Here is a 24,163-nt window from a genome sequence, read left to right as displayed (position 1 = left end):
CAAGTCCAGCACCCTGAGGCTGTACGCTAAGAATACATATACATACATATATATATATATATATATATATATATATATATATATATATATATATATATATATATATATATATATATATATATATATATATATATATATTTATATATATATATATATATAGATAGATAGATAGATAGATAGATAGACAGACATATATGAAATCCTTAGATTCCAATTTGACAATAAAGATATTTCAGTGGTCCAAAGACAAAGACTAGAGGATATTGAATATTCTACATCATTGAGAGACCTTGGTCACCTCGGCCCTTTTCCACACTGGAACAATGTTGATACAATGAATAGCCTTCTAATGGCTCCTTGTTGAAAGTGATTGAGAAAAGGTAATGGATGTAGAGAGGGAATTGGCATTTGGGTCTATTCACAGCTGCTTCATCTTAAGGCCACACTTCAACCTATTGTCTCACAGACCTTCTCCTCAGTGCTGACCTTCCTGCCCTCACCTCTCACCTTTATCCTTCCCAGCTGCTGCACTCTTATGATGGACAGCTGTTTCCTCAAGAGCCACAGGCTGTGCTCTTTGGCTCACAGCTGATTTATTCACGCTAGTAAATTTACACTGGAAAATCACTAATGACTTTACTAAATAAAGACAATGATTTATTCTGGTCATCTTTAAAATCTCATAAAGTCTAGATTATGAAGCTTCTTCTTCACTGTTTACACATAAACAAAGAGGGAGAAGATTTTTATGCATTTATAAAAAAGGGAAATGAAAGGAGATGCACTCTAAGCCTTCCTTAGAGTGTTTATGCTTCCAGCTCTACTGTTGGGTAATATAAACTGTGGAGATAAGCTATAAAAGTTAACATCCCCCTGTCTCAGTTCCCATTAGAAACACCTCTTACAAAGTATTTCTAAGAGAATGGCCCTCATTAAAATTCATTGCACCACAGTTTCTCTAACAGATATCCTCACAGAGCTTAAATAGATTTACAAAGCATGCCATTTTTTAATGTCTCCACCACTATAGCAGATGAAGATATTGTGAATGGCTGTGGCACTGTGACATGACTGAAACAAGAGCTACATTTAATTCACATTCAGGGACCACCAACAGCCTATCAGAGCCCGATCCTGAGGTGGGCATCAATCATGGGAGCCTGGACCGCTCTGGCTTGTGTGTTAGCTCTTCTAAAGCAAAGGAAAAGGCTTTGACAAGGGCCCATTATTCAGTAGCTCATCTTATGTCACTTCACACATCACCTGTCAGCCTGCCAGACCAGCTTTGCACCCAAAGGTCACCATCAGCGATCAGTCACATCACAGACATCCAAATCACAGCCTTATAGCTGACTTTAAACTGTGTTTTTATATGTTTAGGTGCTATTAGATGTCATTCAGGAGCACAAGGCACTCAGAGAGGACCAATTAACACCAGATACAGAATTATTATTTGATAGCAAAGCTTTAACATCTTTTCACAACATGGTTGGGCACTCCAAAAAGTGCTGATACTGAAGCCTTAAGCTATTTTTTCAAAGGAGACACTGCAGGTAAATAGAGAAAAATTGTAATGCATACATAATATGTAAACCCAATTCCAACCGTTACCATATATGAGCTATAAATAACATGATGGATGTTAAGAGGTTAAGCATAAAATTTCAGAAAACTGATACTGAATCATTATGGGTGGTACAGAGGTGCAGATCTTAGCACTGTTGCCTCTCAGGAAGAAGATTTGACGTCTTTCTGTGTGGTGTATGTTCTCCCCGTGTCTGTGTGCGTTCTCTTTGGCTTCCTCCCACAGTCCAAAGACAGTAGTTAGTGGGGTTAGGTGAATTGATGATTCTAAATTGCCCACAAGTGTAAATGTGTTAGCCCTACACCTGGGTGTACCTCACCTTTTGCCCTGTGGCAACAAAGATGACCCTCCAGTAAATCTAAATTTGATAAACAAAAGAAAATGGACAGACATTTATTTAGTTTGATTCAGAGACTCATTGTTATAATTGTAGGGTGTTTACCTTACAATACAAAGCACCTTGAGCCAAACGTTGTTGTAAATTGGTGCTATATAAATAAAATAGGATTGAATTGAATTGAATAGGTCTTCAAATAAATATTGGCATCAGTAGCTTTTGATCCAGCAATTTTAAGGCACCCACAGCTAACCCTTACAGTTAAAAAACGATGCTAAAGAATATCTTGTGCTGTGATACCAAAGGGTCCTGACTAAAAATACCAGTATGTGAACACCAGTACATCACAATACCAATTGCAAAGGACACTGGGGATCTATATATAACCGTTTTCCATGCGCACTGTGTCCCTAGACTTTTCTAAACATTACAATCAACACTATCCATCCACTACAATGCACATTGCCCAAACTCAACAGCGTTACTGATACTGATGAGAGTGACAGAGAAAGATTTTTTTTCCCTATTTCCAACATGAACAAACAGAAAGTAGACTTTGAAGCCACTGCTGATCACTCTGATTATTATCAACCCCCAAGATCATCATCCATCAACACAACCCTAACCAGTAGTTCTGTGCAGTACTGCAAATTTTGGTATCAATCTGATACCAAGTAAATACAGAGCCAGCATTAATGCCAGTACCGATACTGATACTTTTAACAAATAAAGGCAACTTATGAATGGGAGAGCATTCTGTCATGATTTATGAGATAAATCATTAAATTGTAAATTCTGAAAACATTTTAATTACCACTAAATCACTCTATTTTTCATTTTCCACAATAATTGGTTAATATAACAAAATACACCTTTCCGTTTTGCATGTACTTTGATAATTGGTCTTTTGGAGAGCTGGAATGTAAATGTACCCGTCTCTAAAGCACTTGGGGTTAACTTCTGTTATTTAAATGTGCTATAAATAGAACAGATGTGACAGTCAACACAAAAAGGTTCAGACTGTTTTCATAGTGCATGTTTGATGTATATTTTTTCATTTTCAAGAAAATTATTTATTTAACACAATTCACCAGACTAAAAACTGAGGATAAAAACAAAGTATTGAGCCTATCGCGCTAGTATAAATCAGATATCAATACCAGCATTGGTATTGATACTATTGATATTTGGATGGAGCTAGCTGCCTGAGGGGTTTACTAAGAGTTCTTGGTCCTGTATCCTCTAATGAAGCAGCTCACTCAGCTAAACCGTGCAGTATTTTCAGTAGTGTTAGGGCATCTGAAACCCATAATTTCCTATCGCAACCTGATTCTCCAGCAATTATTCATGGGTGAAAAACATCTTATGAGATAACTGCAATTTTAGGACACCCTGGAAGAGAGGACAGCCTGGTTCTTCTTGGATTGCTCTAAGCAAGTGTAACTTCTTCTCTGACTTGCTGTCTGCAGGATGTGCAACAGAGAAAAGAGAAAAGCTTTTAAGCAAGCAACAACAGCAGCAGACAAGGAAACCCACAAGGGAGATGGGGAAAATGACATAGGGATGGTGTGGAGTGTGCATGTGGGGGGAAGAAGGAATGGGGGTTTTTTTTCAACAAAAAAGAAAGTGAGAAGCAGCAAAGGTGGAAGGAAGGATGGAATTTAAATGGCATTTGTGATAAGGTGACATTTAGAAAAATCTCAGCTCCATCTCCTTTGAACAAAAAGGTCTTGATCCCAGGAAAAAGGGGGTCTGGCACCTCACAGGTTGTACTGGTGAAGGAAAATACAGCAGCATATGAGACTGAAATGCAGAAGTGTACACATGGATTCAAATGCTTTAAATCCTTAAACACATCCGAAATTAGTATTCCTACGTTCTCGTGTGTTGCGGTAATATAAACTCTTGTGTATAAGGTCATTGTTTTGAATTGAGCGTAATGATATACGGGTGTTTTAAGTGTGTCATGATGATCACCAGCTATGGGTCAGAGTTCAGCCTCCTTTTTATGAGGACTACATCTCTGATCGGGACTAAGAGTTGCCATGGAGAAACATGCAATCAGCTGGTCTTTCTTTTCACTGCTTTTCACTGACTCGCTCCCTTCCTCTGCCCTGTAGACAGTACAGGCCCTGTTGTTGTTGTCGTCAGATAGTGACTAAGTATATGCAGTGTGGGAAGGAGAATCTCAGCTGTTCATCCTGGAGAACTCATCTCCCCTCCCGTTCCGGTCCTAGGTGAGCCACAATACTTCTTCAGACCTCCCTTTCCTTTTGGCTGCCATTACCCAAACTAAGCTCATTTGTCCCCCCCAGTAGACCCATGATCTGCCTTTTGTTCAGACCCCAACCTCCCATTCATGTCCCCCAGGAGAGCAGACAAAAGAGGAAAAGACATAGGCTTAAACCCTTTTGCCCAGACAGACTGTGGTAAAGCAACCATAAAGAGATGCTGGGCGTGAATGGCTGGGGAGCTCTCTAGCTTCAACTAGAAGCTGTCTGTGAAGATGCCCTCCCTTGCCCACATCAACAGAAGTCTCAGTTATTGTGTGAACATGTGAAATGAAGACAACATCTTTGGCAATTTGACAACACATATGCGGCACAGCCAGATTTTTACTTGCATTTCAAATGTTGAAAGTACATCCAGAAACCTAAGTTGAATATACACAATTGTTGAAATAAAAGCAGCTGTCAAACAGGGAAGTGGATACATCATAGACTGCATATAAGCATATGTTACCAACTGTTATGTGAAATTGGTAAATGGACCTGCTTCTTATATAATGTTTTTCTACTCAAGCACTCAAAGCACTTTATACAACTTGCCTCATTCACACATAGTCTATGCCTAAGTGCATTTGCACTCCAATGAATGCATCAGAGAGCAATGTGGGGTTCAGGATCTTGCCCAAGGATACTTTGGCACGCAAACAGAAGGAGCCAGAGATCAAACCACCAACCATGGTTGTTTTAATAGATGACCGGCTGTAAATCGGATATCAGGTTTGTAGCTTACTCTGAAACAAAGAAAAACTTGCAGTAGGATCTTGTCAATAACAGGAGGCGTCCATCCATAAGCATACCTCATCCATTTTTAGTACAGTAGGGGCCATATTTACAATTCATATTCACTTAGATTTGAAACTAACAATAGACATAAACACACCAGGAAAGTATTTACTGGGCCTATAGTACACTCCCTCATAGATTTCTATAGAGCCTGATTTTTGCAGTCAGTGAACACATTTGAACCAAGGCTTGGCAGTGCAGGGGGGACATATCCACAGAGCACAGATGATGTCAAAACATTTTACAGGGTTCACGTTTTCATTCAAATTTCAATTTATATGGATCAGTTTATGAAATTTGAATCATGCCTCTTTATTCTGACTGAAACCTTCATATGGAGTTGTGGGTTTTTCTTTTAAAAGCTCTCACCCTGAAGGCTCCACTACCAGACTTCATTTAATAAAAATTTGAACCTGACCCATTTTTCGAAGGTTGCTTAGCATGGTACATTCACTGAATTGGCCACCTACTACTAATAAAACCGATATGGAGGTAACATTTTTCTGCTTTGATTTAGTTATATCAAATTGGATTGAGTAGCTGAGCTGTTTTTAAAAAGAATAAAATAACACCAGCATCATCTATTCATTTATTTTTACAAGAGTGCTTTTTGCAGATTTCCAAATCTCCCTCTGTACATGCATTAAGGATAAGAAGATTTATTGTGTTTCAGAATTCCCCCAAGTGTCTCTTATCTGTAAAACCCAATGTTGTTTATTTTGGCTCACAGTTTGTAAAGCTGTTACTGAGTTTTTGGATGTTTGTTTCAGGTGGAAATGTCAAACAACCTAAGGCTTAATGCAGTCAAACTGATTGCAATCACAATATCGGGCTTCATCTAAATGGAGCCAGCAGAAGCACGCACGGAAGGCTGGGCATGTCCCCATACCCAGCAAAAAGATTTAAGGTCCTCTTTTGGGTCATTGAAGTTTTCCAAAGGTAGATGAAATACAGTCTCACTGGTGTGTTCTGGGTCTCCTCTGGAACCTCCTACCTGTCTGACATGCTCATAAACTCCCAGTGGATTGGCTTAGAGCTCACAACATATATATATAAAAAAAGAACTAATTTCAACCACTCAGTCATTTGGTGAATATCCAAAGATTAAGACCATAGCTAATAACTGAATGATGGTAAATCAAAAAGTTTACCACAACACCTACAATATGACTGAAGCCAGTAAATAAATCAATGTTTCCTGTTCCCAGTTCTATGCATTATTTAGTTTTTATTCACAGAGAAAAAATGTCATAAGATGTTACTTTTTATTCAATGATTAAAAGTAATGCCTGTTCTCTGTTTAGTCATGTTGGTCATATTCAACTATTTGTTCTTGGCATGCTATACCTTTATCTTCCTACTGAAGTTCCTGAAGGTGTTGTTCTTTAAATGTGTCCCAGGTTGCACATCAGCTCTGCAGTAAGAGTGCTGGGGAAGAGAGATACAAAAACTTAAACTCCTCTAACGATGGTGCAGTGCGCCCCTGATAGTAAAATATAAACCTTATTGCCTCGTTGTCAGATTGAATCCAGCAGCTTATGCTTCTGTTATGGTTTGTGGCACAAATCACATCATATTCAAGCCATAAGCTATATTACTGTAGCTTAGGTTTTATAGGCTTGCAGAAATTCTCTGAACTTGCAGACACATTAATCCACAAAGCAATGCAGGCTGACATATACACTAACTGCGTATCTGTCTCCACCTGTGTGATGTCAAATACAGGCTCGGGTTCAGCGAGGAGACACAGAGTGGGATCTGCCATACTATTCTATAGGGACTCCTCTGTAAGGCTTAAAAAAGAGATCCGTCTTTGCAAGCATCCATGCTGTTACACATACTACTACTACATAGATAAAGAAATAAATAAATGAATAAATAACTGTGTTCTCCACTATCTTAGCTACCTCTTGACAGCCTCCAGGCACTGTCAAGCTGTACAGTGTTGGAATTAGAGATTTGTGATTTGAGATTTTGGCCACATGTTAAAACACTACATTTTCAGAAAGAAAGAAAGTCCACCGTGCGTTTCAAGTAAAACACCAGTGCAGGCTGAATATTTGCTTACAGAAACTCATAACTGATATAATACCCTAGTAACGTAAATGCATCATGCATTAAATATGGTTCATTTTCCTTCAAACCTGATTTTTCCAGCAATTTCTGACTATATTTCTGTGCAATATGCTGGATTCCTTCAAATATCACTTCACCATCCACAATTATTTCAGAGAGATGCTATACTTGAACCAGCAAAATAATCTTCACACTTCATTACAATTATCTCAGGGAGATGGATTTTTTTCCCCCCAACTGACTGACTGAACAGTAAATGTGACGTGATATTTCAGGACATTTTCATTGTCTCGCTTGATCCAAGCGATACTGCCTCATCAAGGTGCTGAATGCAGACCTGCCTACTGCTAAAGGCCTAGTATGCTTGAAAGTAGTCTCACCTCCGCACAGCTGGCATATCACTGTGTGAGGTGAGAACCTGTCGGATTGTCAATTTCAGAATGTGGCAAAAAATTGTGCGTTGCAGCCCCCCAGACTTCTGACATCAGAAAGATGTGTGGGGGAGGGGTTTCAGAGGCTGTGTGGCAATCAGACAAGCACTTTGTCCACAGTATAGTGAGAACAGGCTACAAATTTAACACATCCTGATCCTCCTTAAATGCATAATACAATTTTATTTTTTTATTTATTTTGTGTGCACTTTCTTTAGATTTGAGTGGTCGTATATTTTTCTATTATTTGTTTTACTTCATTTAGCTTACTTACAAGCACATCAATCTTTGCTTCTATTATAACCTTTTTCTTGTGTTCTTTAGCTCTGAGCACTTAGCACAGTTTAGCTTGATCAAACAGACCAAAACACAACCATTAAAAAGATTTCTCAGTGCAGCATTTAGAAAAGTAAATGTAAAGGACATCATATTACAGAAATAGGCTGCAAAAAGGCATGTACATTTTTGTTTCCAAGAAAGCTAACTGGAAAACTCTGAGGTCTAAAATCATATCAGCCTTCATTCATGTTACGATCCAGCCTGTGGGTGCAACATTACATTAAGCCCGCACCAGAGAACTGACAACTGTAGACCTCACTTCCCTCAGTTGAGGTCAGTGTTTATGATTCAGCAAAAAGCAAGAGACTGGAAAAAATGGCATGCAGGAGAGAGTTACAGAGCAAAAGCTATTGCTGACCAAAAAGAACACAAAAGCTCATTGCGCATTTGCCAGAAAACATTTTGATGAGTTTTGGGAAAATATTCTGGGGACCGACTTAAAGACTTGAAAGGTTTTCATCTTATTACATCTGGTGTAAAGCTAACACAGCATTTCATACAAAGAACACCACAACAGCAGTGAAACATGGTGAGAGTAGTGTGAAGCTCTCCTGCTTCAGGATCTGGATGACCTGCCATAACAATCCAGTGGGTGGCTGTAGCTCAGGAGGTACAGCAAGTCATCTACTGATTGGAAGGTTAGTGGTTCGATCCCTGGTTCCTCCTGTATCCATGGGCAATATACGAACCCCAAGTTGCTCTCTGATGGAGAGTATGAATGTGTATGAATGTTAGCTAGGAAGCACTAAAAAAAGCTTAGAAGAAAGTGCTTGTGTGATTGCATGAAAGTGGCATGTTGTATAGAGCACTTTGAGTACTCTGGGAGAGTAGTAGAATCAGTCCATTAATCCTGAAGGAGAATGTTTGGTCATCACTTTGTGGCCTGATGCTTAAGCATACTTGGGTTACACAGAAGGCCAATGATCTAAAACACAGTACAAATAAACCTAGTCAAAGGCTGGGCCTAAATCCAACTCTTCATACTCAAAAACCCTCTAGTGCTGCTGAATATTTTAAATTCACCCAAAGTCCTTCACGTCAATGTGAAATACTTACTGCCAAATACTTCTCCACAATGGGTGAGGTAGGTTTGGATAATTGTTATCATTAATAAATGAAACAATCATTGAAAAACTGTATTTACTTGAGTTCTCTTTCTTTAATTTAAAAATGACTTTGATGATCTGAAGCTTATTCACCTGCCAAATTCTCTTGCACCGTCATCTCAGGCCCAGGGATTGCAGAGGTACATAACAAGCGCTGCGTCTCAAATTAAGTACTTCTGTACTTGCACTCACTATTTTGAGTACAGTACATGTAGTGTCGTAAAAGAAACAAGATGGTGTGCTTGCTGGTATTTCTCAGTTGTAGACAAGGTGTCCTTGGGTGGTCGAGCTTGCTGCACCATGCTATGACTTTAGTGAGCTTGGTCAACTTGTCAACTCATCAGTTTTCAGTGTGAACAGTTATTGTTATAAAGGAGTACATATGATCTCAAACCCTCAGTCCAACCAAGTAGTTTATAGTGTCTCAACCTAACCAGTAAATAAAAGTGGAAGTACAATGTAACTAATAAACAACTAGTCTCCCTGAGACCCATTATGAGGATTTTTTCACTCAGTAAAACGGTAAAAAGCAGGTTCACAATATCCAATATTACAGCAGTGAAGGTGTGAAAGCACTGATGCCAAAAGACAACTTGTGTGCAAAGATGACAGTGTACATTTCTCATCTTCAATAGTTGCCATATGCAGGAAAAGGAAAGAAACCATCTTGTTGGTGAGAAAGATGAGGAAAGGTCTTTAACACCCAAAGCTAATGTTCACCTATAATCATTCTATCTGACATGGATCAAAATCTATTGCAATTTGTCTCCTAAATTTAAGGTTAGGACTAGTTGTGAATGATGACAGCTTCAAAGGATTACGGTTATATATCTTGTGGAGTTGTTTGGTGGATATTTTGTCAAACAATCAAATGGATATATAGCTATATGTGTGATTAAAGGTTTTACCAGCTCTCAGGTGAGTTATTTATTTTGGGGCTACTATTTACTATATATTTTACTATGTACTTATTTAATCATTTATTTCAAGGTTTCATGTTTAAATGGTCTTTTTTCCTTTTATCAATTTTGTATTTGTCTTTCATTTAATTAGAGTTTTATTTTTTCATTTTAATTGTACATAGAAAATAATTTCCTATTATTTTATTTCTAATGTGCCTTAATTTGAACGCTAATTCTTAGCTTGCCAGTCGCCTTTATGGCCCTATAATTTTGGAGCAACATCTGTTTATTATCTGTCAAGGCTTGTAGTGGTAGTACAGCCCAATTTTTCCCACCTTCTGTTTTTCTAACCCGATGTTAGAAAGAATGAGTTGAAAGATGGGAGTCTTGTAACCTCGACTCTCTTGGGTGTCCTTTTGGCATTGCTTTCTCCCCCATTACCACTGAGTAAGGTCATGTCTCAGAGGGGTCAGTTCACCCAGGAGGGTCACCTACTTCATACTAGACACTCCTGTGTCTGGAAATGGACCGGACAACTGTGTTCACTCAGCTATACTAGCTGCCAGTTTCACTTTCCAAACCACTGGTTATTAATTCCTGTCGGCACAGATCATCGTTTCTCCTCGGAACCAAAGTACATGGAGGAAGCTTAGCATTTAACCTTGCGTTCCTTTACTGTAGCTTAGCTGGCTCCCTTGTGGTAAAATTCTTATTCACTCTAAGCCCTGAGTTTTTTGTGGGCAGCCAGTCAGGAGGAAATGGTTTACTGTCTTTGACATGTTCTATTTGTTTTTTAGTGCAGTGCAGAAAAGGTTGTTAACATTCTGTGCCATCTTGGAACATTTTAGATCTTATGTATATTACGCAGATCCTGAGAGCTCAAGTGTTGAATCTGCACTGTCAACTTTTCTGAAGCAGTTGGCAAGCACAGAGATCCAGAGTGCCAACTGTAGCAACACAAAAGTTATGTGAGAAGGATTATAGGGTCTGAGGTCAAGGGCCAGAGCACAGATACAAGCCCTGACTCTGTACTAAGGTCGTTTACCGGCCATTTGTACAGATGAATGCAGCAGTTGTGTCTGTGTGTGGTCTTTTCTGGTGCAATGCTCAGTTTGCAATGCTAAGCTTCTCACCTAGAAAAAAAATGCATTTTGTATTTACTCAGGTTATCTTTGTCTAGTATTTACATTTGTTTGATGTATGGTTTTATAACACGTGAGCTAGTGAAACAATTTACACTTTGATGAGCTCTATTAATTCATTGTTGGCCAAAAATGTTATACGGTCTAGCTAGTGCCAACCTGGAAGTGACGAAAACTGCAGTTCCTTGAGGTGCCGCGTGAGGGTGAATGCAAAAATTCCCATTGTTTCTCACATTTAAATGTCTAACCTCACACCATTAAAAAGCATATTTATAGTTATAGTCTACTCCCCACTCACCCACCACACACATAAATTTTTTAATGCTGGAGTTAGGAGCATGTCTGTGTCTTTATACAGGTGCCAAGACACAGACAGCGGGAGCTGATATCTCAGCCTCACCCTCCAGTGGACCTCTCTATTCTGTTCCTGTTGTTTTCTCGTCATGGAGAATTTTTAATGGATTCTCAGCTCATATTCTGACTTGGTGTGTGGCACAGTTTGTGCTTCAGTTTTGGTGAGTGAAACTAGAGTATTATGTTAGCTAATAATGAACTAATATGACTAACTGTTCATTGCACCCTTGCAGCTTGCTATCCAAAATTGAAATGCAGACGCTAAAATGCTAACAATGAAGTTTTAAGAGACCGGTGGCTATGTCCATCTTGTAGACCATCTGTGGTTCCTGTATAAGAGATCTATTAATGAGTGAGCTTTAAACTGCTTGCTCATAGCGGGTCAGGTCTGATTGTTGGGGTTTTCTCTTATTGTAGGGTCTTTACCTTACAATCTAAAGCACCTGCTTTGAATTAAATTGAACTGAATTAAATTGGAATATCATTGTTAGCTACTCCCCCCACCTTACACACATCTTGTTTTTTTACCATCGCACAGAGCTCTTGAAAGCAAAGTCTATTACTTTGTTTCTCGAAATTACAGTCCCTCTTAGATTAAACCGGTTATTATTACAAATACACTCTGATGCAGATAGCCCTCTAAAAAACAGCTGATGGCTGCTGCTACCTGGACTCCCTGCCGCAGTGCTCGTCACCAACATTATACTCCCCATTGCTGTGTTATTCTCTCATTATTGAATCATAGAGGGGGTTTCAGTAGCTTGTGGAGGAGGGGGCAGACTGGGTGTCCATCCAAGTGACCCTCCCTGAGGACTTAACCCACACCACCCCACCTCACTGTTGCATAATGGATGAAGGACAGACATTGGGAGGGAGGAATGGAGAGCGGAGCCCTTATTACCTTGTGATTCATTTTTAATGAGGTAAACAGGTCTTTCCAGGTCACCTGAAAGCTCACACACACCAACTGCAGGTGGTGTGTCTTCCCATCGACAGCCTTATTGCTGCCCGCTTTGACATGCACCATGGCTGCAGGGGCTGCAATCGTATAATTAGGTCTCACTGTCATTGACAGAATGTGTCTCACTTCCCACAGAGTCCCTTTTCCTTCCTTCCTTCAAGTTAGACACCACCAATTATATGGTGGCAAGAAGACCTTATTATACGTGCTCTAGGCAACCTTTGCCTCACTTTTCCTTTTAGATGAAATTTTCCTGCAGTGAGGATTGCAAAGACCACCAAAATCTCATTATTGTGTATTGTTTCATAACTGATTTGATTGCGCTTTCCAGCTCAAAAATGTAATTTTATATTGATTATTTTGCAAGAACCAGTTCTTGAAAACAGCCTGTCCCTTGTGATGTTTCTTGCCCTATATAGTAACACTCCACTCAGGTAGCTGTTCTCTCTTTATGCTCAGTTATTGTACCACTTTTCCTTCTGTGTATATGTTAAGACAGCCGATAAAAGCAAACCTTGTTTTGCTCTAATGGAAATAAAATAGGCTCCCTCAAGCAGACGTCTGGTTTGAAATTGGATGACAGGCGAGGATTCACGTACCGGGTGTCATCTGGGAAATCAAACCCGCTCAGTTCACTTGTTCCGAAAGTTGGCGAACAGGTACGCCTTTGCAAACAGGGAGGTGGAGAACTCCCACAGCAATTCTCTGCGAAGCCTGTCGGGGCTGTGAAGGAGGGAGAAGGAAAGAGAGAGTGCAACAGGAAGGTGAGAGCAGGAACAGATGGAGAGACGCAGGGATTCTACATTTACAGTCATTTAAAACAGGTGCTATACATAGCCAAGCCTTCAACCAGTTCTCTCATCTAAATGATATCATTACAGCAAGAAGTCATTAAAAAAATCTTTATCCCCCAGACTGTGTACATTTCCCTCTTCTCTCTGGGGAGCAGGGATGAGAACCAAAATTTAGGGTCCCTCAAGTCATTGAATTTTGCTTTTTATCACCCTATAGCTGTGCTGCATGTGTGTCATTGTGCTTTATATGGGATTAGAGAAGATGTTTTCTGCCTGACTGGCCACAGGCTCTCAGCAGCAAGACGAGGATCATTTCCCCTGAAGAGAAAAGCTCCGCTCAGTCTTGATGTAAACCTCGGCACGTACACCCCACTGATGTTTAGAATAGATTGTCGCTCACATACCAGCAATCTTTATCAGTGTTTCATACGTTTGAGATTAGAGAATGCATGTTTCCCAAAAGGGGCTTCAAAAAAGATGGAAATGTACAGTCGTGTTGCTCGAGAAATTGTAGTTTTACCATTTAGCATCCATGAGGTTACTGTCACCTGGGTTAGGATTAGGATTTGTTCACATTCAAGTTCACATTCACAAATTTTTTATAGAACGTTCACATCTTTGAAACGTCCAAATGGGGATTGTTTTTTTAACAGAAAAAACTGTAATGCCAAATGTCTGTTTACAAACCCAACCCCAACTCAACACCTAGCTAGATTGCTGGTAGCCTGATAAAGAGGTTAAGCACTGAGCAGAACCCAACCCAGTACCACCAGTAAAGGCTTTTACCATCAGTCTTAGGAGTGATATTTTGACTTAATGAATGTCACACCCTCCTCCACACTCATTCTCATGAAAGAGCTTTTCTCTCTATTTTAAAGTCACAGGTCCAGTGTAATCTAAACTGAGTTAAGCAGGATCCTCCTAAACTCTTTGTTCCTGTATTCACTTCAGGCGGCTCTCCCTGTTTACATCAATTCTTTAGCGCAGAATTGCATCCACCATTGTTATTGACATTGTTACTGACACGACTGTTTGATCAAGTGTGTCAGGTTTTAACTTGGCAGTCACAGCCTTAGTCACTAAATGGATAAGTCAATGAAACCCCCATTATTCTATCAATATAATCATCCAAATCCCATCTTTTTTTGATGGACTTCAGGAACTAACTATGGTCTGTACCAAAGTGTGCAGTATGTAACCGAAATCTGAAATTCAAAGATACTAAAGTAATCATTCAAATAATAAAGTAATAATGCTATTATATGCCATATATTGTCTGAATACAAGAAAGTCTCTGACTCAGTGGCCTACATGTGGGCACTGGAGTGCTTGGCACTATACAAGGCTACAATACTGAACTGGTAACCTTAATCAGGAACTCAATGGGACCGTGAAGGCTTGTACCCTGAGGCTGTACTGCAACGGAAAGGACAACTAGGATCAGTGGCAGTCAAGCCACAATCCAGGGTAAAGTATCCATAAACACATCACAAAGCTTGCATCCTGAGATGAGATGCTCCAAGAGTGCTTCAGGCAGCTGAAGACAGACCGTGATGAGGAACAGGAAGAGGAACTATCATGGATGATCAAGTCCCTGCATGGGTTGTACCAATTACCGAGGAAGAGGCTAAGAGAAATCCTATCAGTGGCTAGAAAAGGCTGTGCTCGGGCGTTGGTTTAGCTCAGTGCAGGTAATCAGATGCCATATGACTGAGAATGGCGGACCTATGGCCCTTTTGACTCTTTCTCCACCTCTCCTTTACTTGCAATTCTTCACTGTACCTATCAAATAAAGCCAGAAAACAAAGAAAAAAAAACATAAGAGGAAGCCCCCGGCACCGGATCCAGGCAGTCTGCCACAGCCAACAGTACCCAAGTTGCAGGCTGTGCAAAGGTGCCTCTGTACAGTACATAGCAGCAGAATGTAAAAGCATAGCCGAGTCACTGAAATAGAATGCAGGAAAAAGCTGAGCTGCATATGGACTAGAAATCCCCAAGTACTGATGGGTGACGTTGCCAAAGGTATTTGAGAATGGCAGGGCTGTGGGACTTCAAGTTCCAGACAGACAAGCAGCTACTGGCCAACCAACAAGACAGAGTGGTGGGTGACAAGGAGCAGATTACCGTTGAGATGGGTGTGCCAACATCAGAAAGAACAAGACCCTGGATTGAACCATATTGTTGTGAAACTGGGTGGATGTGTATTTGATGTGTAACTGAAAGGAGAACAAAACTTTTTTCTAAACTTTTTTTTTTTTTGCAAAATTGGTGAAGCCTTATGTAAATATTTCACTGCTTATTTTACATATAGTTTTTTTCTCTGCAACCACTGTTCATTTACATAGATCGATCGATCGATAGATGCTTTAAAGTAACTTCCCAGTTGCAAAGAAGGCTGCCAAGTTTCACGACTTGCATCTAAAAAGACTTAGTCAAGCACGAGTTGGCTTTCCACTGAAACTGGAGAACACTGATCACAAACATTTCACAAAAGTGTTATGGTTTGTTGACAGTTTTGACACTGACGATTGTATAAACTGCAAACGTCAGAGAATTTATGTGACTTTCAGTTGGCGTCATTTTCCATGTTCAAAAGTAATTCCTCTGACGTCGGTATGTTTCTGAACTTTAGGTCAGAAAGTGTAAAAATCTATAAAGAGCATTTAAACATATGGATCACTATTTCTAGACTTGAATTCCCAGATGGATTGTAGAGATTTATCTGGTGCCATTCTTTGGTGTTGTAAGGTTTTTTGTATAAGCAATCAGAAACTAGCTAGTTAAAACTTTTGTTTTAATATGATATGTTCAACATGGGTCCAGCACATCATTTGAGTGCATATTCATTGTTATCCAGGCTCATCAATCTCACAAACGGAGCCTTTGGCGGCCCTTTTTCACTCCCTGCTTTCAAGTCCTTTAATGCTATGTTAATGCAGGCCCTGCATTCACTCATATCTTGCTTTCCATTGGCTTGCCCGCTGCAATTTGCTGCTAATGGTCCAACCACCACCCCATCCCATTCCACCCCTTCTACCCACCTCCCTTTCCCCATTTTCACTCTCCTACTCTCTCTCTCTGTCTCACTCTCTTCTTCCAGCCTTGAGGCGTCCTGTTTCAGCTCCTTCGCTTTCAGTCACAATGCTGTGGAGAGGGTGAATGGGAGAGGTGGAGGTGGTGGGGTGGGCATTTAAGAGAGCAGTAGGTGGGAGTGGAGTCTGACCGCAGAGGGTCTAGTGTTTAAGAGAAAGGGAATTCTCTCTTTCACTCACTCTTTCCCTCTCTCAGCCTCTCGTTCTCTCTCGCTCTCTCTCTCTCCTCACTGGCTGCTCAACATCAGCTGGCTCTCTAGGTAGACTCGAGTAAACACTCAAAGAGAACAGAGAGAAGAGGGAAGATGACAGAGCTGTCAGTGCTCTGAGAGATACAGACCGGTGAGAACATTTGTCAGGGCTGGCTGATAAGGCTCTCCTCAAGGCTTCTTAGATTGCTCATCGGTGGAGAGGCTGCAAGCATTCTCTTCAAGGTAAGTTACCTCCTTTACCTGCACTGAGCCAGTGTTTGAATAAGAGCAGAATGAATGGGCTGCTTCACTTACCTAATTAAGATCCATTTTGAAAAGGAAATGGCAGTGAATGACAACTTTAAACACACTGTCTCAGCTCTGTTCTTCCATATTAGTGTATATTCAAACTTTTTACAAAGATTTCTAGCCTGTTTTGGCCAATTTTATGAAATGCATAGATAGTGCAATGGTTATTGGCATTAGAAAAAATCTTTTGATTATTCACTGGATTGTTTGCCCCCCAAAAATGAAAATTTGGTGTAACTAGCGTAAGCTGACCAACATTTCAGATTTTTGCTTTGATTTCTGAGGTGCTTTGACAGGTTTTCATGGCAGTGATAGTGACCATGTTGAAATCTATACATCGATCTCACATGGAGAATGTGTGGATGATGTTAGCAAAACCATTGCTTGCTCTGCAAAGCAGTTACTGTAATTCATTCTATGTTTTGTAATTCGAGCCTTCAGGTTGTTTTAATTGTGCTTTTTACTGCATGCACCTGGCTGCCAATTATGTTTTACTGGGAAAAGTTTTTCCTCTTGTCGGCTGTTTCCCTATTATTACCAGAGAGCCGGTAAAAAAGAGTGATGTTTGTAGAGAGAACAGTGTCATAATCTGCTGAATTATTCTACCTGCATTAGGGCTGATATTGAGTTATTGTCCGATGGCACAGCAGTGCCAAGATGGTTAGTGTTAGTATGCATTTGTCCAACGTATGTGAGTGTGAGCATGCATGTGTGTTCGGACTACTTGCTGAAGTAGGTCCAGCTGTACACTTTATGGCTGCCAGCAGACAGTAGGCTTCTGTAACCCAGGAGACAGACAGCTGCTCTGCATTAGATGCTGCCGGTTGGTTCCTGTCCCAGATCTCCAACATACACAGTGCCTGTTGTAAAGCGGCAGCCTTACTGAAACAAACACACCAGCCTGGTCAGATGGCAAAAAATGTTTTTAGAAATAAGCTCTTTGATTGTGTACACAGACACAAATAGTTTTATTTCTTTAAGCTCAGCACGAGTTTGAAACAAATACAATAGGAAACGTGCTTTTTTTTCTGCATGCATACGATCACATCTATGGATGAGATTGTCAGCAGCCCTGCATCACCCTGGCAACCAAGAAAAAATTCTAAGAAACCAAGTACTTGGCTAACCCTAGCTAGGTAGTTTTAATATCACAAACCTAACCCTACTTTTATTGATTGAGTTTAAAAAAAAGGGAGTCCCTTGGAGGACTTGAACTGTGGTCACACATAGACATGTCAGTGGCATGGCTATATGCACAGAAATTAAAATGTGTGAAATTAGCTGGATAAAAATCACATTCAAGGAAATACAAATAATGGGGTGTGTAGGAGGAACAAAGAAACGTGTTTCTAAAAGTATAAAATATTAGATTACATGTGGTGCCTATGGGTTGAACACACATTTCCATGTGCTTCCCAACCTCTTATCATGAGTTCAGCTTCATGTTTTTGTTTCCAACAGGAGTTTGTAGAGAGAGAAACCATCAACCTGAGGGTGTTTGATAGACTAGTATGCTGACAGTAAATATGGGATTTTTAGTGTTGCTGCCAATTGTGGGTTTTTTTCTCCTTTTTTTGGACAGAAGATAAAACACTTAATGTTAGTCTTCTGCCATTTCTGTCAAAAATGTTGCCTTTGTGGTCACAACTCCCTAAAAGTGTGGTGGTAAAACATAGTAACATTAGCAGAATTATAGAGCTGTCATTGGTAACTGAAGCAGCAGCAGTATCAGTCACACCTACAGTATGAGGCAAAGACAGTTACTAGTCCTTTTTTCAATTTGTAAGAGAATAAAAGGCATTTTTGCTAAAAAATGATAAATTTCAGAAATATATATTTCTTAAAAGTTTTCACTCTCGAAAACTTTATTTTGGGCCACTATAGGTTTTCTACCAAAAGCTGGTGAAATCCTTTAAGGTGTGTCAGCTGTTCTTCAAGGCAGGCAGAGACGGGATTTATTCATTTAAACTTTACACCTCGAAGCTGTTTGAAGAAAATCACATCCTCATGGTGGCTGATATCAAAACCTTTATCTACATCTTAGGGAGAATGTGAACGGGTAAGTTGGTGCAGAAGGCAAAAAGTGATGAGACCCACAGGAGACCCACGGGATACCAGGGGAGCATGTGCTGGATGGTAATTGTGTATGATGAGAAGATGCACACACGGGGAAGGAGCCTGGCTGTGTTTCAACAGCCGTCTAAGCCTTCAGGTCCACTGCAGACCTTTCATATCTTCCTCAAATATCTCTCAGAAGATTTACAAGTAATTTTAACCTATTTCCATGTCCAACATGGGTTTGAGTAATGTCGGTGTAACAGGAGTGACCATCACTGGCAGCGCAGGCTTGGCATATTAATGTTTTATGATGCGTTGGCTATGCATATAAGTAGCCACTGACAGTGACACTTGGCGTAACGATGAGTGGGAAACAGGCCTTTGTTTGGACAGCTGTTGGCTCCGAATGCTCCGTGCCCTACAAAGCTTTATTAGAGGGCGACTGTCTTTAACCCCACTTTGCTCCTCCACTGGTGATTGAGAATGAACAATAATGTGGATATTCATGATGACCCACGTTAGACAGGACTCAGGAGAAATGCTCTGGTTTGACTAAATGAACCTCATGTTTAATTTAGTCTGGTCTGGACAACCTTTACTGTCTCTTCTGCTGCTCCTCTCTTTGTCTTTCCTCATTGACATTGTTGCTGTTTTTTGATGAAATGTCTTGCTTAAATTATAAAGTTAAGCCAAATTTGACGTAATTTATTATTTACAGTGCAAAATAATTTAATCTGGACTCTGGATAACAGATTCAGGGTTTACAAAGAATAAGTCAGACTGCCTTTGGTGATCCCCTAATTTTCACATAGGACAATAGCAGAACATATTTTTTTTATTTGTCCTCTTAAGTAAATATCTACCAAAATAATTCCCCAGATCTAAGACACTAAACACTTTATGCGTAGATGTGTAAATAAACAGAGTGTGCAAGTTCAAAGTTCAAGTGTAGTCTAGTGGTCAATATCTCAGCTATATGAAAGAAATCCAAAAACCAGCAAACAATTTCTCGCCATTGGAAGGAATATATTGGGATTGATGATCTAGCTAGCAAGTTAAAAAGAACTTGTTTTTACATTACAGATACAACTACATATTGTATGTGTTGCGGCATTTTTTAGCATCTATGCTTATTAAATGGTAGTCCAGTAGAAATTATATGAAATTTGTCAAAGTCTTACTTCAGTTCATATCTGATCATGTTGTATACTTCACTCCTGATTTGAAAGGCATCATCATAGGGAAATCATTCAGCAGGCATCCAGTTTTATTAATTACAAGACGATGATGTGTCCATTTATAAGGGCTTTGCTTTCCTGTTCTCTCTTTTTTTTAAGTATTTGTCAGCCTTGCAATTTACACCGGTTCTTCAGAAAGTTAATTACAGCGTTGCCCCTTTCCCACTAAAGCTTACTCAGATTAGTCATCACTAAAAACAAAGGCACCCCGTCAAAGAAATCCAGTGTTTTAACCATCCCAGATGGTTGTTCCTCTAATGCTAATGGGTAACGGGAAAGAAGTGGAAGTCTTGGAGCTGTTGGATCCGGGATTCCTTTGTATTGCCTGGCCCTTCACTGAAGGCAACCAATAGATGAACATTTGTGGTAGACACTTTGCTCTGACACTTTGCCACCACCAGTGACCTCACACATTGGAATGTATTAGCCATAATGTTTTTGAAACGTGATGGGGGCCCTTTTGAGAGGGGCAGACAATTTAAATTTGAGAAAATGGTAAAAAACAGGGAAGCCAATGAAGAGCCGACCCCGGGCACCGGGGTCATTAGGCTCATACAAGTGTCTGAATGGAAGGCACTCCCAATTTGGACACGCAACACGCTTCAGGCTTTCATTGCAGACAAGGACAAACAGATGTCCGTGTATCACAGCCAACATGCTTGCTTCCATTGCTACTGAAGAGGGGGGAAAATCTTTTCCATCCAGTTTGAATAGAAATAGCACATAAACCTCCAGTGTAAAGCCGTGTAAAGTGCTAAAACATGCAGTCTTTGAATGGGCATGAAAACTCTTTGGCATGTTTGCCCAGAAATGCCAACATTTACCATTCCGTTTACTCTGGAACTCAGACATTTAGGATAGTTGACATGGGACAAGGTCTGTTCCCTGAGTTCATATTGTTTTCATCTGCACATGAACAGATGTGGGTCAACAAATAAATTTGTCAGTAGTGACTTGCGGTCGGAATTTTCACATTCCTGAGTTTCATGACTAATAGCTGGCACCTCATTTCTAAGCAAATAGTGGCCTGTGGCCCAATTCCGACCATGTGGAAAAACACATGACCCTGTTGTTAGTTACTTAATGACACTCTTGATTTCATAAAAACGTACACTGTTCTTACTCACACATACTGAGAGAAAATATAAATAAATAGCTCCTGTTTTCAAAGAAAACTCTTATACTTCTTACTATTGTCAGTCATAGTTTTATAAAGACAAACATCAGTATATGAGAAGAACCATCAGTGGTAAAGGTTCTGTTCTTGAATGAATTAAAAGAAATGATCGTGATTGGGGATGCCCTAAAAATCTTTATCCAACAGCCATTGCCAGTATTTCTTTTTCTTTTGTTCTTTATAAACGAGTGACCTGTTTTAAAGTTTGTCATTATCCAGTTGATCCAACAATGACAGAAGTGATAACCGCGAATACTTAATGGGAACTGACAGTGATGTAATCTTATCTGCAACATGCTGATATCAGTCAACAGCAACAGTATCATCCAATACCAATATTCAGCTAATATATTGGTACATTGCTAGAAAACAGATGAAAGTTGTTGACTGTATCTGATGTAAATTAAAAGAAACTAATTCCTGACCTTTGCGTGTGACCCACTGCAATCTCAAAAGTATAAAATGACATGTAAAATTAGACAGATTGCAAGGAGATATTACACCCACCTTGCAGCTGATAAAGCCAGGTGTTTGTTACATGGTAAGTTTAGACAAGTGCCTTCAGTTGACATCAATACCTCTGTATAGCATTACAATACAAGCAGCGCTAGATAAAGTCAGATTTCTATAGTAACTGTAGTGAAGAGTACACAGTGAGGAGAGGAACTAGGTAGAATGGAGCACCATAAGTACACAAGTGTCTGGAGAAAACAGCAGGTGGACGTGCTCTAAAGGCTACTCATATGAAGCTGCCAAGCCTCCACACCACACAGGGGTCACACTAATAAACAGTCGGTCACCAGCAGCCAGCATGTTAAAAAGCTCATGAACAATGAGTAGCATCCAACCTCTCCATCTGGACCTAGTGAGAACAGCAGTGGAAGACCGAGGCACCGCAGGGGAGGAGTCATAAAGAATATTAATGGGCATCACAGTAAGCCATGACTCAGATCACAATGCTGTAAAAACTCCGCCAAGATTTGAATGTCTGCTGTACTACTGACTCAGTCTCGTTTGTCAACATTCGTTTTCTCCATATCTTTGTGTCAAAGTGGGAAATTGGTTTTGGTTGAAGAAATAGACTTTCTGGGGGCAGTTTCAGTTTGACACGTCTGCTGAGGCTTCAAATCACTTTTTGTGAGACAGGGCACAGCATTGGCAGAGCACTCTCTCTGGTATCGAGATAAGTGTTTCTGCCGGTATCTCAGATACAGCCTCCCATGTCCACCTTATCAGCCGCAAACACACTAACCTCCACTAACTCCCCCGCTATCTGTGTCATCGGATCCAATGGGGTCACAGTGGAGCGCGAGCGAGCGCTGTCTAAGTTTGATGAAACCAGTCTTCTTTTCATCTATGAAAAACAGACTACTTCACTTCATTATTCTTTAGAAAGTCAAGGTATTGTTTTTATTTTCCATAAGAAAAGCAATAAGCAAATAACAGACACAAAGAGTTTTAGTGAAAATCATAATGTACTTAAATCAGGCTAAAGGCACTGACATGAAATCAGTTGTTTCTTTCAATCTTCAAATGGAAAGAACTGGGCGAAGGCTGCCACCTGGACCCCAGATCGGGACTAAAATAATCTTATTTCCTTTATTGTTAACGTGAGTAGAGAATTAAACCGTTTGCAAATAATTTTAATAAAAAAAAAATACAGATGGAACAGAAATACAGATGGCTATTTTTAAAGAAAAATACTAGTAAATCCAAACCTTTTTTTAGTCCAATTAACAGTCCAGAACTGGAAGATATTAATTTTACTATCATGAAAACAAAGACAGCTTTTAACATTTGTGCAAGAAATACTGTTTAAAACAACTGATAATGAATTGTTGGGTTTTTTTCACATGCTATTTATGATTTTGTCAGCTAATGAATTTAGCAATAAATGTGTTAGCAAAGATGCCTGCTAGACATGCAGCATCATTAGCATTAATGCCAGTGGGAGTCTGACAGTTGATCAAATCAAAGTGCACAAAGATGCTAAGACCCTCTGTAAACTGAAGCAGACTGCTGTCCCTGTGTGGCTACACATTACTGATCATAAAAAGAGTTCAGCTCAAAAGACTATGATTGTATGAAATACGATAGTTTTACACACTGATCAAGCTAATGTTATGACTGAAAGCAAAGTCTCATTGATCTTATTTAGATAATAATTTACTATGCATGGACATATTATGTAAGATTTTAAGGACTGTGTTAAGTATGTAGGTTGTATGTAGTCATTTAGCCTTAGATCATAAAAATGGACAAAAACATGTTGATTTGCAAGCTCTCGGTTTTTGTAAGCTCCTCTTTTTGTGCTTTACAGTTTTATGACCGTAGCTTTCTTGACTTTTCTGAAGTGACTATACAGTATGGCTACTGTAGCCCAAAATGCCTTTAACAGCACAAATATAATCAAGACTATCTAGCTCAGTGGCTTAAATTAGCCTTTTGAGGACTAGCAGACAGCAGCTAGCAGCCATACTTGTCAATCAAAGCAGGAACAGACCTTATTTTAAGCTTCAGGACAACACCAGGCTGTAAACATGTGAATTCTGTCCCATATATTTAACATGGCAGTCTAAGAAGATGGATTTGCTCTTGGAGCATTTTGCTTACACCAAACCCAACTTTAATCCTAACCATCAAAGTGAGCTGCTAGGTGGTAAGTTTAAGATTCTTTTTCTTACTGCCAGGTCTAGAGGCATCAGCTTTGTGCATGGCAATATTATTTATCTTGCACAAAGGGTGACCAACAGGATCAAGATGAAAGTGTAACCAGGATAGTGAAGTCAGCACAAACTGCCCTGGAACAACTCAAAACCCAAACCTGACACATCACAAGGTTGTTGTATTTTCTCGGTCAATCTTGTTTCCATGTGGCCAGCACTGTTTCCTTGTTGGTTAATGATATTACCAGTTTTCTCCTTTTCTCCAAATGTGCACTTCCTTCTCTTTTAGACGGAAGTTTGGGTTGAAAGATTGGCGAGCTGGCTTTGTTCTCTT

General features: G+C 39.8%; 1 protein-coding gene across 4 annotated transcripts in view; it reads left to right on the top strand.

Annotated features, from left to right (window-relative positions):
• Positions 1-24,163, top strand: part of tncb (tenascin Cb) — a 101,440-nt gene that overhangs the window by 31,632 nt on the left and 45,645 nt on the right. For 2 of the 4 annotated variants that reach the window (XM_006797554.3, XM_035910634.2), the window contains exon 1: positions 16,193-16,624. The exons of 1 other annotated variant lie outside the window; for it this stretch is intronic. The gene's annotated coding sequence lies outside the window, so the exon portion shown is untranslated. Of the gene's footprint in view, positions 1-16,192; positions 16,625-24,163 lie in introns of those variants that run through there. One more of the 4 variants, XM_006797555.3, reaches the window with a different exon arrangement.

The sequence above is a fragment of the Neolamprologus brichardi genome, chromosome 12 (genome assembly GCF_056152115.1).
Source record: "Neolamprologus brichardi isolate AB-2024 chromosome 12, ASM5615211v1, whole genome shotgun sequence".
Taxonomy (NCBI): Eukaryota; Metazoa; Chordata; class Actinopteri; order Cichliformes; family Cichlidae; genus Neolamprologus; species Neolamprologus brichardi.
The sequence above is the reverse complement of the archived record's forward strand: the minus strand, read 5'-3'. Positions and strand labels throughout refer to the sequence as shown.